Source organism: Rhynchophorus ferrugineus, unplaced genomic scaffold (assembly GCF_030347505.1).
Source record: "Rhynchophorus ferrugineus isolate W39M unplaced genomic scaffold, kcgeb_rfMv2 rfM6, whole genome shotgun sequence".
NCBI classification, from domain to species: domain Eukaryota; kingdom Metazoa; phylum Arthropoda; class Insecta; order Coleoptera; family Curculionidae; genus Rhynchophorus; species Rhynchophorus ferrugineus.
In genome coordinates, this window is record NW_027472585.1 from 14,668,775 (window position 1) to 14,679,933 (window position 11,159).

The following is an 11,159-nucleotide window of genomic DNA, read 5'->3' on the forward strand; positions in this document are numbered from 1 at the left end:
ATATTATTTCTACTTTATTGATCAATAAAATGTGTTGTCCGGGGTTGGTCAAATAAATCCATGTTGCCACGTCACACGCCTGCGTTGTAGAATATGTTTAAGAACGAAGAATCAAATGACTTCATAACAATTTCTTTCTTTACAAGTGCCTATAATGAAAATTTAAAGTAACCGATAAAATTATTAGAATAACGATTATAGTAGAGAGTACTATCTGGGTAGTGGACGTTTCTCCAGAGACACCCATCACCACAAAGTTTTCTCTGTATTACTTTATAACTAATAAAGTAACTTTAATCGTTAAAAACAAAATCAGCAAATGGAATATGACGAAAGAGTCTCTTCTACAATTTCTTTAATATACTCCAAATATCTCGATAATACTGGGTGGAAAATTGTTACTTTGTACAGAGGAATATCAAAACCATTCAATTCAACAGTTTTTTACATAAATGCATTTTCAGCAATAAAAATTTCTGATCATAATACATGCAAACATCTAATATTATACTGCTTTACAGAAAAAAACTCTGGAAACTCTAAATTACCACAAAATGTATTGAACAACGATCGGTTACACCGCTAGAAATTAATAATAAACAATAACCTGCGACATATTTAACAAAATACCATTCATGCTAATACAAGAACAGTGTTTTTAACAGTTACATAAAAATTATGAACAAATAGCAGTAAAACAGAGCCAGTGTTCTTGTTTTTCTCTTCCGTTGACATGTTACGTATCGGAATATATGATTAGATAAATTCTGTCTTTGTAGCTGAAAAGTAAACTTTATTTTTAACTGCTGTTTCTAACTGTTTTTTGTTCGTTGCGAGATAGCAGCGGCACCAATTAGCATTTTTAATGTAATTCGCTGTTAAAATTTCAAAGGTAACAACATTCACGGTCGACCACTCCGTTTTTGTTGTCTATAACGGATCCGTACAGGGACTTCTCCTTTCTACAGTTTTAAATCGGCTTTTTTGTTGTCATTTTTGGTCCAGCCTGAATTCACGACGAATCTTTTGTTCGAGTGAGCAACAGGTTTCTGTTATCAACAGGTGGAAAAAAATGGTGCGTGAGGAATTAGTAGTTAATTGGACATCTTGCTTAAATATAGTAGTTTTCTGTTGCAAAATGTACATCGTTTACAGTAAATCCTTCAAAATTAATTCACTTCAAAAATATAGTACAATTCAAACTAAATTAGATCGGAAGCAAGATGTTTGATTTGGTCTAAATGAGTAAATTTAATTTAAAGTTATTAAAAATAGTAATTATAAACAAATTGTTGAATAACTATTACAACACATGGGATATAAATAATACATAGATAGCACTAGTTTTATTGCATTCACCACTTTTTCAGTTAGTAAAAACCTTCCAAAGAAAGCTGTTAAAATTTCATGATATTCTACTACTAAGTTATTGTGCTAACAGTAACACTACTTTTGTTATTTTCAAAACAAAGGATTAAAAACATTTTCGTTCTTTAATTTTACACTACTTCTTGATGGTAAAAAATAACGTTCACGCGAAGCAATGGCTTGAAAAGTATTATAAGGTCTCCGCTCTATCAGAAAAATCAACCGTGGTCGTACAGACACCAATGATACAGAACGCAATAAACGTCCAAATAAGATGGTAACACCAGAAAAGATGCAAAAAATCCTAAAATGATCGAAAAGTGAAGTTGCGTGAGTTAGTTAACATTGTAATCGTACATAACAATTATATCTCTGGCATGAAGAATGAAAGTTAATGAAACGTTAACCAGTGCATACACTTCATTTACAATATTATATATATATATATATATATATATATATATATATAATTAATATTATTATCAAGGTTCAGTATTGACCACTGAACTCTTGACAATATTCAAAGCTTTATCCTACATCACAACACAACACAAGAATGGCTAATACTGACCGACTCCCGAAATGCTCTTGATTGTTTCCTAGAACAGAAGTTCAACCATCCCCTGGTCACCAATTCACTATCGATCATTCATACCCCCATTTAAATGGGATCAGGACAAGTTTACTGTGGTTCCCTTCTCACGTAGGTATACCGGGAAATGAGCGTGCGGACTGTGCGAATAAATCGGCAGCCTCCACTCCCCACCCCAACTCAGATGTTTGTGTCCATATTGATCTCATCCCATTCGCTTCTTGTTTCACAAATAACGAGGTACAACGTCGTTTAGCCCAGGAGGCCAACCTCAACAGGCTCTTTGATGTTAAAGCTGATTTTTTCTCCTCTCTTCGCATTCCTTTCCTTGGTCACCATGCCGTAGCTTTGATCGACTGAGATTGGGTCACTGACATCACTTGAGGAGTTCGAACCCGCCTGCTCACTGTGAGTTTTGTACTCGTACCCCTATTTCAGTCTACCACATACTAAATGACTGTCCACGGCTCATCCAGCAAAATTTTAGAAATGCCTTAAAAGGATAAAATTCAGACAGACTCCTCGGATTTCTACGAGAAATCGATTTTCTCCATAGAATCTAGTCTATGGTAAGTTTAGTGTTACTGACCAAACAACCATTACCACTTCGGTATGAGTGCTAATGTGTGCTATATGGATGGAACCTCTTATACTTCTAGCCGCCTGTTTGTGTTATTAATTTTATTTATATATTGATTTATTATTTTATATATACGCTTTATGTCTGTCCCGCCCCATTATATCATCACCGTACTATTGTATAGTTGAGAAATGACGACAACCGTCAAAGCGACAACTGTTGAATAATACTGAACTAGAAGGAGAATTCAATGGAACCAAACTGTGTGATTTTCTGTGGTGAGTTGTGTAGTAAAATGTGCTAAATGATAAAATAACTGAAAAGTGCTACTAACTATTTCTTTATTTTGAGACTAGTTTGAAGTCACTGTAGAAAAAAATTGTTAGTTGGCAACGACTAGAATAATAATTAATAAAAATATATATATTTAAATCCCATCCAAGATATTAGAACGCCTTTCGAAAAATATCATGAATAAAATATAGGTAAAAATTCTACAGTATAAATCTGCAACATGGTATTTTCTAATTTGACAGATGTTCTTCGTTGTACGGTAGCGAAACCATATAAAACAAAAACGGAATGTTTATATTTTAATAGAAATGACGAAATGTGGATGGCATTTTATAAATTACCTTCCATCTCGACTATATATCACACTATATTAAGTAATTTTTAAACATATCTTCGCATTTAAAAGTAAATGCCATATCCATAACCGATTTAAACCAGTAATACCGAGATTAAGGAAGAAAATAGCATAAAAAATGTATATTATCAAATTAAATGTAGGTAATTTTAATGGGTATTATTTCCTAAATATTATGCAATATGTTTGGATATTTTTGTGCTATTTATAGCTTATTTTTAATACTAAGAACGTAAGCTGTTGGTTGAAAAAAAACAAGAGTCCATGAGAGACCCAGACAAACACAATTGGTAGCATAATATTATAAATAAAGGTAAGTTAAAAATAGCGCATTTAAACAATTTTAAGACATATTTTCTATGTCATTTCTAATGTAAAAACGAAACAAACGTACATAGCACGAAATCGAAATTTTTAAAATTCAACTGGACATTGTTTTCCAAAGAATCCTGCTCTACTCCAGAAATGATTTTTAATTTATTACATATAATGATTACATGAAAATGTATTAATTGTTTATTAGACCATAGACCAAAAGATGAGCATTGCTAATTAAAACATAATGCAATTCGTAATTATAATTTAAATAGCAATTATATTCTATATCCACAAGTTCAATATTATAATTAGCAGATGGTTGACCAGCCCATATTAGATGGATTAGATTCACAGAAACTAATTTAAAATACAAATATTGTTTGTAAAGGAATTGTAAATAGCTAGATTTTAAGGCTCTTTTGGGACAGGCGAATGTACACCTTCAACTTCATTCGACAAGAACCAGAAAATACAACAGCAATAACGCTAAGCGTATATGTGGTAATATTTCTTAATTATTGCTCTTAGTAGTTCCACATACTGCCCAGAAGGCAACAAGTATTTGTTATATTTATATTAATATAGTCAAATCAAAGTTATTTTGCACAAACGCCATCTATATTTGTGACGTCAAAACAACACAATGTTGCCGCATCAACCCTGAGTTTTAGTGGAGTTTGGATTTCACATACAACAAAATTCTAATCTAAATAAAATAATAGAAAAAAAATGTTATTAAATAAAATTTTTTTTAACATTATAGTACATCTAAAAACTACAGTTAATTAAACACACAATAGTTTATAGGTTAGAATTATAACCTCTTATTACCATTACTTTCAAGAATTTTACATACGTCTGACAAACGGACGACTTTTCATTTATTATTGGTTTTATTATTAATTATTTATTGGCTTCGACATTTTCAATCAAAGTAATAATAAGCAGCGTTTTGATATTTATAGAAACAAGCAAAGCGCCAAAACTACATTTGTCGATGTATAAACTGTAATTATTGTCACTAATGCTTTAAAGAATTTTTAAAATATTTGATAACTGGGCGACTTTTGTAGGTTGATTCATCTACATGTTCGAACGCATCAGACAGCATTGTATCTCTTTTTAACTAGAATAAAATGAGAAGGAAAATATTGTCTGATTCTGAAACGAATTTACAATTTGCAGCAGGCAATATATTAAACATCTTGATGACGGATTCCATGGCATGTAGAAAATTACTTCATACAATGATCTCCTGTATAAAATACTATTTTAATTAATTAGTCTTATTTTAAAGCTTATTCTAAAGTCCATTAATCAGATCGGATCAGATCAGATCAGATTAATGTTGAATAAAGGGAATATAATTTACATACATTATATTTTATATCTTAATGAATAAAAATTTCAGTAAGTTCCCATTTAAAATTATATTATTAAGTTAATGAAAATATTTTTATATTTTTAAAAAATAATAATTGACAGGTTTGATTTTTTTGTGTTCTGAAAACGTCTCAATCAAGTGTTAATTAATATTTAAGTTACAAAAACGTAAGAAACAACAAAGATAATGAGTCGTGTTACAAATCGATGTAATTATTTCATTACATGTGACATCGTAATCTCGTAATATATAACTAATAACATATATGATAATATAATAGGCAAGCAATTTATATACAAATATCTAATAGAAATCCAGGTCAATCGCTACTAGGAATTGAAAAAATACCCACGAAGTAATTATAAACAGTTCAACATACAATCCATAAGAGTAGACATTATTAATTAAGATTAATTGAAATTCAAGTTTTGTCAAACTCTAATATTTTTTTTATGATTGTGTATTTATGCTATATTATATTACCTTTCCTTAGTTATAACATTTTGTGTCATAATAACTGACTAACGATGTATCTCTTAGCATGAGGAAAGACATTTATAGTTTATCAAAGTTATTTTTTGCACATACGCCATCAAGATGTTTAAAGTATTGTCTGCCGCATTCGTTTTAGAATCAGACAATATCTTCCTTCTCGTTTTATTCTAGTGTAAAAGAGACACAATGCTGTCTGATAAGTTCCAATGTGCCTAACGAATGCAATATTCTTCAAAACGATAGTATTAAGAAGTTATAAATCGGCAAACGTTATTTTAATTTTGTTTGTTTTGATAAGTTTCAGACAGAACAGATTGCGCCTTTAATAAGTTATTTTGAACAGATAGTGAGGTCCCCTCTTGCCAGTAAAATTCGATAGAATCACATTTCTCATTTTTCGCATTCACATTTTTACTGTTAAATTTTAATTTGCTGCGATTTTTATGCAAATGTTGTTAGCGTGTTGCAGCTGCACTGATTATTAGTATGGACACGGTCACTGAAATATCTCAAAAAATGAAAAAGATCTTGAATTCACCGAAAAACCGTCCTCATACCAAGCGGGTAGAAAATCAAGAGCAGCTTGAAGAAACGGTGAGTAGTTTTTTAGTACAAACATAATTTAATACAATTAGTTCAAAGGAAACTGTTAGTCTAAAGAGTATCGAAAAGGTCAAATGGACCTTCCAGATATTGCTTTTAAAAGAATATAATAGAAATGAAGGAAGACTTATTATTTCAATTAATGTATTTAGATGAGACATGGAAAATTCAGAATGGCACCAATATGGACCACTCATGGCAAGATGATAATAGAAATAGTGTTATGTCAACAAAAGTTAATGGAAAAGGTAAATGTTGGAATAACAATTGGTTAGATTTTATTAGTCATAACATTTATTAATGATTTCTTGTAGATATATTGTACTTCGTGCTGGAGACAGGAATGGTTAATAACACCTTCGGTTTGGATGAACTCACTAACAAACATTGAAGAAAAAATCCACAAATGATTGTATTGTGAACCAATGTTAGATAAATTGCAAATTAACAGTTTATTTGTTCCTTGAATGCAACTTTTTGAATATGATATGATTCAATGCTGCTAATTTCTAAGACAGGATGATGAAAGTACAAACAAGTAAAGGTGAATATATAACTAAGCATTTAGTTAAGATGTGTCAGAAGAGAAAGAATGTATCTGCTTTGCAGATATGGTAAATGTATTAAGCAGAATGCACTGATTAAATCTAGTTTTATCATTATATTACAAGGAAACACTGTACCGAAGGACACAAAAACTAAGCCTAAAATGTAAATATGCTCTCTAATGAAAGTAAAATATATTACTTTGATAAATAATTGTTAATTAGATGGATTAAGCCTCCAGGGGATACAACTACAACACGCCTGGAAATCTAACTCATAGGTGGCGTGGAAAAGAGTTAAATGTAAATATAATCAAACACAACCCTAACCTACAAACTATTATAACTGTGTACTTAATTGTAGTTTTCCTTTCCTTTGATAATATGTGCATTAAATTTACTATAATGTTAAAATAAATTATATTTGATAACAGTATTTTTGTTTAATTATTTTATTTAGATTAGAATTTTGTTTTATGTAAAAGCCAAACTGAAATAAAACTCATGCAACATTGCGACGTATTGACTTCACAAATTTAGATGACGTATGTAGAAAATAACTTTGGATAGCCTATACATAATTATTCTAAGTTCAATCAAATCATAAGATAAAAAAGGACTGCCATCACTTGGGCATTAATTAATTATTGGTTGGTTTTCTTGCCAAGATGTAAACGAATGAAGAATAGAGCAAGTACCCGAATTCTGAACGGTGGCGCCACTCCATGTAAACCTTGACGGGACTTGTTATTTTTTTGTAATTGTAATTTAATTCGAGACATTGTTGCGACAACAATGACCTTTCAAATGTTTTGGGAACATAATCGAATAGCCAACAGTTGCCCAACAGAACAAAAGAATTCGTTTTTTCCGTCACATATTTTGACATAAGTCGAACCGAGACAGTAGCGATGGATCGCCTCGAGATGACAACAAAAAAACAATTTACGTTATACACGAGATACGCCGTAAATTCAATGATAACCACTTTCACTTCACAGAATTTCATACTCATTAAGCATCAAAAAACCGAATTAACTTTATAATTAAGCTCGGGCTGTTAAACTGACAACCACAAATAAAAATGATATCGATAAAACAGATATCTATAGTTGGTAAAAACAAAAATTTGGCTTCGTTTTGTACAGTTTTAAATATCTCTATCATATGCTTTGACACTTAACAGTTTGACAGTTAGTGGGTAATTTTTTCGCTGAACTTTAAATAATAAAAGGCTATTCTTCCAAAACATATTTGCTTTTAATTAAGACATCAAGTGTTTCTTCATCGATACCAAATGTCAACAGCTTTCGCGATGCAAATGGAAATGTCAAAAGCCACAACCGTAGACAGGAGAAAGAAAATATTTGAGAGCAAGGCGTAGGCGTGTTCGTTTTGGTCGTACCGGAGAAAATCGTACCGGTCTCCATTTCGGGAGGATTCTATTAATTGAACTAACGGTACCAAAAGCGCAATGATGGTTTTGTGGGGGATTATGTCAACGTTTTGGATTTTACGGTCAATGCCTGTTATGTTGCAAATTTGTTAAGCGTGTGTTAAACGTGGAAAGAAATATTTTTTGCAGTCGGTAAAAATGAAATCTATATTTTGAAAATATGTGGATTTTATCATATGAAATATTAAAGTAATAAATACGGGTAACTCGCTGACAAAAAAAATGAGGCACGATTCGAATCTAATTCCATACATTAAACTTGCTCAACGATTTGTAAAATATATCAGCGAACAATAACACAGAAAATCGCAGGACTTAATAAATGAACATAAAAGGAAAATTGCACACTCAAATTAACTACCACCATAATCGACTATATATTCATTCCTCGCATTTACAACTTTTACTTAATGTTTACAGTCGATCTATCTGCAAATTACACTGTACCGAGTTGAATTATTTCCAACGTACATTAGTATAAATAAGAATTATCGATATTTTCTTCAAGCAATAAAGAAAACAAACAGGATCGATAACAGAGAAATCTGTAATTGATGTTTGACATTTCTAAATAGCCAACAATAGACAACAAAACTAAGAACTAAATTGTTAGAGATATTTTCATTATTCTGCTATTGTTATTAAGTTATGTCTGTATTATATTTAACGGCACCAGGAATCTATTTTAATTCATTAGTGAATGATGCTATATATTTATTTGTATTAAATACGAAAATAATCTACAGTACATAATTGAACTAAAATTATCAATAACATATATATACAAAAGCCACTATTTTAAAATATAATTGAGTCTCCTGGAATGAAGAAAAACAAGACATAAAAGGTGAAAATAAGTATAAATAAAAGTTATCGACATTTTCTTCCAGAAAAAAAGAATTACATACATGATCGAAAACAGAGAAATCTGTTATTGATGTTTGACATTTCTAAATAGCCAACAATAGACAACAAAACTAAGAACTAAGCGCATATGTGATAATATTGCAAGAAAAATTGTTACAAATATTTTCATTATTCTGCTATTGTTATTAAGTTATGTCTGTATTAAATTTAACGGCACCAGGAATCTATTTTAATTCATTAGTGAATGATGCTATATATTTATTTGTATTAAATACGATAATAATCTACAGTACATAATTGGACTAAAATTATCAATCACACACACACATATATATATATATATATATATATATATATATATATATATATATATATATATATATATATATATATAACCCACTATTTTAAAATATAATTGTCTAAAGTCTCCTGGAATGAAGAAAAATAAGACATAATAGGTGAAAAATAAGTATAAATAAAAGTTATCGACATTTTCTTCCAGAAAAAAGAATAACAGAATAACAGGATCGATAACAGAGAAATCTATAATTCATGTTTGACATTTCTAAATGGCAAGTAATTGAGGTTATAATATGATTATAATTGTCATGCTAGATTGTCATAGCTGTAAGTGTCATCAATCAGCAGTAATAATATTGCGCAATAATTACTAGACAAGTATTAACATGTGTAAAAAAATTGATTTTGCATTGGTAAATATTATGCATTGATGACTAAGGTGACTTGATTTTGATAGCTCTTTGATGATCGTTCAGATATAACGGAAATATTTTGTTTTTTAAATATTTATTATTGGGACACGAAAAACCCAGTTTTTACAAGCATTACTTGCAAATCATTTGTTTTCCGTGAAGCTGTACAATTAGCGTTGTTTTTTCTTATCTCAATTATCAGGTAATTTGAAATGTGACAAAAGAGAAACTCATAGCTAGGCAATATAGCGCGTCCAACTATCGAATAGAAAATTGCGGTTAAAGTGAAAATGATTGATTGGAATTCAATAAACATTTTTATTAAAAGGAACTTAACGTATACGAAAGCCCACGTAAGAACTTATATCACTAGCTTATTAATGTTGGTATCGGGTTTCTCAGATGAAATGTTCCATTTGCATGGAAGATAAAAACGAGGAAACGTCAAACTTGTTATATAAATATAAGATAAAATCTAGATATTATCCTTGTTATTTCACATTTCTCATTTTTAATATTCATTACGGTTTTACCAATATATATTCTTATATTATTATTGAACGGTTTTTTCTCTGATAATTATTATAAACTTTTTAATTTTTAAAAGAACCCAACCGTTTGGAATGTTTTTAGTTAATGATATGGGGATCATTCTGGCTGTATCATTAGTAGTTGTCATTATTACTAACTCTACCATTATACGAGAGCTTTTTTTACCTTTGCTATTAAAACAATCCTGATAAAAGTTATCCAAATCCACCAATCGAAAACTCGAGTAGTCACCAAACTGCACCAAACAAAACGGAAATCCTCAGAATAAAGTCACAGTCCTTCGAAAGAAAACCACACACTCGTACAATGCATAAAAGTATCCACACCAAAAGTAACAGTACCCGTCCGCTACCGGAGTACTATCTATGCGGCACAAGCTCTCTGAGCGCCGATCACCGCCGAATGAAGGAAGAAAGCCCCGCGTTAGCGCTCAGCCGATCACGTGACTCCCTGCTACGTTCCGTCGAGGTCTTTTTCTTGCAGCAGCAGCAGCAGCAGAAACAGAACCAATGATAGCGGCGGACCTCTTGCAGAAGAAGAGAGAGTCCGTCGACCGGACATCCTTTCCTGCTGCGGTTGAATCCCCCGATGTTTCATTGTTTTCGAATAATGCTCCGTATCTATCAAGATGAACTCAATGCGTTATCATCGATGAATTGTCAGTTTGGTTCGGTACTGATGCGCCGCAAAGGCATCGGTACCGATGGAATAGGAAGTCATAGCCTAGTTTCAGTGTCCATTAAGAACTTCATCGTTTTGTAATCGGATTATTAACAGCTGAAAAATTATGAAGGTTTTTTCGCGTTTCGGTTACGACAGCATTAAACACATAAAGCACACGTTCTCTTTCGATTTCATTATAATACATTGTAAAATAAACGCGAAATATCAAAACATAACTCCAATAAAAAATATAGAATTTCTTTTATTTTTCAAAAATCTAGAAGCCTTAGTTTTCACAACAATCAGGTTAAACAATAATTTTATTACAGACCGCATATTTATCTTTGTGTAGGCCCGGATATCCAATACTACAT

The 11,159-nt window shown here is 31.0% G+C and overlaps 1 protein-coding gene across 5 annotated transcripts in view; it reads right to left on the minus strand.

Moving 5' to 3' along the window:
* RhoGEF64C (Rho guanine nucleotide exchange factor at 64C) overlaps window positions 1-10,620 on the minus strand; it is a 204,129-nt gene extending 193,509 nt beyond the window's left edge. For 2 of the 5 annotated variants that reach the window (XM_076407470.1, XM_076407469.1), the window contains exon 1: window positions 10,288-10,415. The gene's annotated coding sequence lies outside the window, so the exon portion shown is untranslated. Of the gene's footprint in view, window positions 1-10,264 lie in introns of all 5 variants that reach the window. The other 3 variants (XM_076407465.1, XM_076407466.1, XM_076407468.1) reach the window with 3 other exon arrangements.
* Window positions 10,621-11,159: the final 539 nt, after the last annotated feature.